Here is a 5,061-nt window from a genome sequence, read left to right as displayed (position 1 = left end):
TATCACTTGCTAGTTTCTCATATGCAAGCATCATATATTTAACTAGAAAGAGAGAACAATTATAATAAGCATTCAACACATTGAATTCAACTTTAAAAATAGTAATTGTCGATTTTATATTTTTTATTTTTTTAGGTTTAAATGTAATCGTTGTAAGTAGTTATGGGCTATACAGTATGAAGGAGATTAAAGGAAACCCCTAAGTTTAAAAAATAAATAATATACGAACTTATAATAATAGTCTTGAACCTTATAAACACTAAAATCTAAACACTAAAATAAATTAGAAAAAAAAAACAATTACAATTATATATTTGGGCCGTTCATATAGCAACATTTTTTTCTCCCGTTTGGCTCGCTCCGCCCAAGCCGCCCTAGCCGCCTCTACATCTGCTCGGCGCTCCTGCTCCTTGCCTTCGGTCGTGTATTCTCCTCAGCCTTCGCGTTTCGCTCTAGTGTGGCGATGCCCTAGCAGCCTCCCCATCTGCTCGGGCTCCAGCGGTCCGGGATCTGGCTCGTCTGCTTGGGCGAGGCTCTAGCCGTCGATCGTGTGTATGCTTAGCTTCCTTGCCTGGTTCCGAGGGGAGTTTTCTTAACCTTTCTTGTTTCATTCCTACTGTTTTTGGATTTCTTTTCTTCTGATTTGTGCAATGACGGAAGCCTTTAAATGTCGCCTGATTTTATTGATGGTAAGAATCCTTCTAAATCGTTCAAGGATGTTGTTTCTGATTCTGATTCCCTAATACTTTTCCGGATCTCAAAGAAACTACTCTTTGGGATTTGACAGTTTTGTGGATCTCGGAGGAAGAAGTGTTGCATCTTGCAAACACTTTGATTTAGCATTGGTTGATAAGTCTCCTTTACGCAGAGCCGTGATTGATTTCATTTCCATTTTTTTTTTTTCAACTTGAAGCTTACTGGTGCATTTTCGATTACCTTGTTGGATCACCGTTATGTGCTGATTAAGCTATCGAATGATCTTGACTATGGTAATGTTTTTGTGCATTGATCATTTTATGTTAGCAATTGTTTTATGAAGTTAATCAATTGATCTATATTTCGGAGAAATCTCTGATCGTTTTGTTTGGATTTCATTCCCGGCATTTCTTTTCCCCTCACATTTTCATGGTCTCGATTCTTTGTTTGGTTGTATATTCAAAAGGTGGGTCTAGACTGTCGGTTAGTTGCATTCTTGTTGAACTGGACGTTATCAAGAAATATCCTAAATTTGTTTGGCTTAGTCCGGAGAAGTAAATGTATATTCAAAAGGTGGTTTTTGAAGATTTTCCGAACTTTTGTTTTCATTGCAAAACTTTGGGTCATAAAAAAGCTGAATGTTATATATATATCCTTCATGGGTAGTGGAATGCCAGGTGCGCAAGATAGACTAATATAGTGACGGATGAAACCATTTCATCTCAAAAGCTTAGGTCAACTGGCTGGAGACTCAACTAATATATAAACATCTAATTTAGTTGCTTCACATCCAACATGAGCCTGTCTAATCAGCAGCTGAAGAAGCAATCACAATCTTATCCAAAATATTTGAGTTCAGCTTCATGTATCCTCATTCTCAATTGGCCAAATTTTTAGAAGAAGCAGGTAGGATCGGAGTATTAGCAATAGGAGTATGTTTCCGAGAAAATTTAGATACAAGAGAAGATGGCGTAATGGAATGGCGCATTCAGAATGAGCCGAATAAAACGGCGCATTCAGAATGCACCGAACAAAACGGTATCGAAAAAATCTAAAAATCAAACCATATCGAAAAAAAGTCAAATCTAAAAATCAAACCATATCGAAAAAATCGATTGATTCAGTTTGGTTTGCTTTAGTTTGCTTTAGGATTGAGATTTTTTCAAATCGATTATATTTAGTTTTGTTTTGGTTTAAGATCAAACTAAAAAAATTCACCCAATCCGCTTTAGCAAATAGGTTTAAGACACTAAAAAATATGTCTTTCATCTATTTTTTAAACAAATCTTAGGCACAACTAACAATTCATACATTTTTGTTTATGTTTTAGCATTCAATATAGAGATTTAATGCTTTTAAAATAAATTAATTGTATAAATAAAAGTAGTTTGTTGGCGTTTAGACATAATAGAAATATATAATAAAGTATTTTTCATTCTTAAATTCAACACTCATGTAAGTGTATTTGTTACTATCTAATTGAAACAGCATGAAAGCCTTATAGGAAGGAAGTAAATTTTTTATCTTCCTTTGCGTGTAGGTTTAGCTAGCGATGTTTAAGTGTTGTATGATAATTTGTAAGACGGAGCATGCAAAATGGCTGCATAACTATCTTTTGTTATTTTTAGATGGAGAACAAAGAAATATCTTGTTGATGCACTAATTAGAGATGTCTCTTCCCTAGAGTTAAACTTATTTGTATGTTCCTTTTTATAAAAATATCAAGAATTGGGTAAATGACCTTTTTTCATATAATATTTTTCATATTAACAAGTAATCCTCCCTATGTCTTATTTATTTATTTATTTATTTAGTCGTGTAAACATTCATTAATCTTCCAAAATTTTCCTTTGACTAAAGGAACATCTCTCTTCTTACTTGGTCATGTTTTCCTCTCTATCTTGTAGGTATAGTACTGAAAGAAACACCTTTGAAGTGCACATATAATCATCTAATGTGTTTGATATTTATCCATGTATTCGCATTTCCCCTTTAAACTCTATTCATGATTTACCATTTGAATTTTGTTTGCTATTTGTTCTTAAAATTGAAATCTTGTTTCAATAAAAGATGACTTTTGAATCTTAAGTTGCGAATTAAAAATATTGATATAAGATTGGCATTACTTCAACTAATTCATTCAAGTCAAGAACTGGTACTTTCTCATGTCTACTTCAAATATTGAAACTATTTATTGATTTTGTCGCTTCTCATCTTTATTCCTAGAGCTAATTGGCCGAAATTTGACTTCACCCAAATTTACAATATTACGAGCTTATATAATAGTATTATGAAATTTATATGAGAGATGAAATGAGGAATTTTCAATGCATGAAATTTCCTACAGGTTTTTTTTTTTGTGTAAATTTAAGAGCAAACTAGAAATTGTGCTCACAAAGGAAAATGGTAAATTGACCATCTCCTAAAACTATATTCATTCTTCTCTCTTATGATCAATGTCAGCCTTTATCAGTCTCTTTTTTTATTTGGCTTTTATGCTTGTTTTTGCTGGCAATGACGATGAAAAGGCCGGTCTTACAGCTTCCCCAGAGCTTCGTTCTGGTTGGCAGTAGCATGATGTGAAGTGCATAAGGTGTTAACTGAGCCAGCTGGGTGATTTATATTTTTAATCATATGTTTTGAATTTTTAAAGGAATATATATGATTGTTGGCGATGTTTAAAATTGCACAATTGAATATTTAGGCGTTTTTTGTTCATGAGGCGAGATGTAAGCCTCAAGATATTTTGAGCCATAAGCATCAAAATCAAAAAATTGCATAAATTGATAATAAATATCAAAAGTGATTTTTTATATAATATCTAAATATTATGTTAAATGATGATATATTAACTCCCTATTGAATTATGAATTAATAAATTGACATACATATGGAACAAAAAATTGCATAAGATCTAAAGTGGCAAGTAATAATTTGCGTGAAATAGAATTAAAATTCAAATATTATAAAAGCAAAATAATATTAAATATAAAAATTGCATAGAAAGTATCATATAACATTAAGTTCAACTCCAAATTTTTTTCTTAGCTATCTACTCATTTACATTTAATTTGTAATGAAAATTGAAATAGTTGGCAACTATTTGAATTATCTGCATTGTCATCATTGAGGTGGTCTTTATCTGAGTTGTTGCATAATAAATTACATGATTTATGTTAGTTTTGATAAAAAAATATACAAATAGGGTGAGGTATAAGCTTCACACTAGCGACGTGAGGCGGGCCTTAGCCAAGCTTGAGGCTCAAGCCTCATAAAAAAACTAGAGGCGTGTGCTTAAGGCGTTTTTCACTAAAATTGTGCTAAGGCGGGCCTCAAGGCGAGCATCATATCGTGCAGTTTTAAACAATGATTGTAGGATTTCCGGTTAGAATTGTTGCAGCCATAAAGATGAATTAGTGACAAGGATTGGAAGATAGAGGTAGACTTAAAAAGATTTGGTTAAAGAATATTAGAAATGACTATTCTTTATTAGTAAAAGACTAAAAGAGAATTTGACTTGTAACAGAACACAATGGAGACCCAACGTAGTGGGATAGAGGCTTGTTGTTGTTGTTAGACCCTATTATAGGGTAAGCTTGTTTATTTCATGTAGTTACTAAAAGGCTTATCGAAAATTTAAGTGAGCCGAAGGTCTCCCTCAATCACCCCCTTGTTTCACAATAGAATACGAGTGGGTTTACAAGTAACTCATCCAAGAACATTCATGCGAATGATCAACATTTACATGTCTATGACATATCAAGCATTTGGGTTACTTGCAAGTTATTTCAAGTTTAAGTTTTTATATGATAGTTAAAACATCTGTGTTTTATTTGGATATGTTTTATGTTATAAATAGTTCAATGCCTTTTTAGTATTGTTTTTAATTGAATCGTTGAGGTTTGTTATTTGTGATCTATTAAACGTAAATGAACTGCCTGTGAGCTGCTCCTGATTTTCTGAAATTACACCCTTGCTGGTCTGATTTACTATATATTTCTGGGACTATAATCCATTCATTTGTTATACCGGTGCAGAGATCTTGGAGCAATTGCGGGAGTTGTATATGTTCTATTTTGCAACCATTGCAATTTCGGTGACCCCAACGGCAGGATTTTATGGCTAAGGTTTTGTTTGAGATAATTTTTTTATTATTTTGTTTTTCAAACGGTAATCACAGTTTATATTTGTCCGTTATTTTTTCATTGAATTCTAGAAAATTATATGTTAGAAATTTGCTTTCTATGATAACTTAAAAAAAAAATATTTTCTTCATAGCAATTTTACAATCACTTTATAAAAGTTGTAATGGCCATATCAAAACTTGCTAATATAATTGCTTCTGTCAAAAATATTTCCGCATGT

At 32.4% G+C, this 5,061-nt stretch overlaps 1 long non-coding RNA gene and 1 other non-coding gene across 2 annotated transcripts; both read left to right on the top strand.

The window, feature by feature from the left end:
- Positions 1–330: 330 nt before the first annotated feature.
- Positions 331–4,971, top strand: LOC110096848. The gene is made up of 2 exons (XR_003703281.1): positions 331–989; positions 4,734–4,971. It is a non-coding gene; the product is annotated as an uncharacterized LOC110096848 (long non-coding RNA).
- Positions 3,206–3,305, top strand: LOC114581365. Its single transcript, XR_003703290.1, has one exon. It is a non-coding gene; the product is annotated as a small nucleolar RNA snoR113 (small nucleolar RNA).
- Positions 4,972–5,061: the final 90 nt, after the last annotated feature.

This window comes from Dendrobium catenatum, unplaced genomic scaffold (assembly GCF_001605985.2).
Source record: "Dendrobium catenatum unplaced genomic scaffold, ASM160598v2 fragScaff_scaffold_1676, whole genome shotgun sequence".
Taxonomy (NCBI): Eukaryota; Viridiplantae; Streptophyta; class Magnoliopsida; order Asparagales; family Orchidaceae; genus Dendrobium; species Dendrobium catenatum.
Note: the sequence above shows the minus strand (reverse complement) of the source record. Positions and strands in the feature narration are given on the sequence as shown.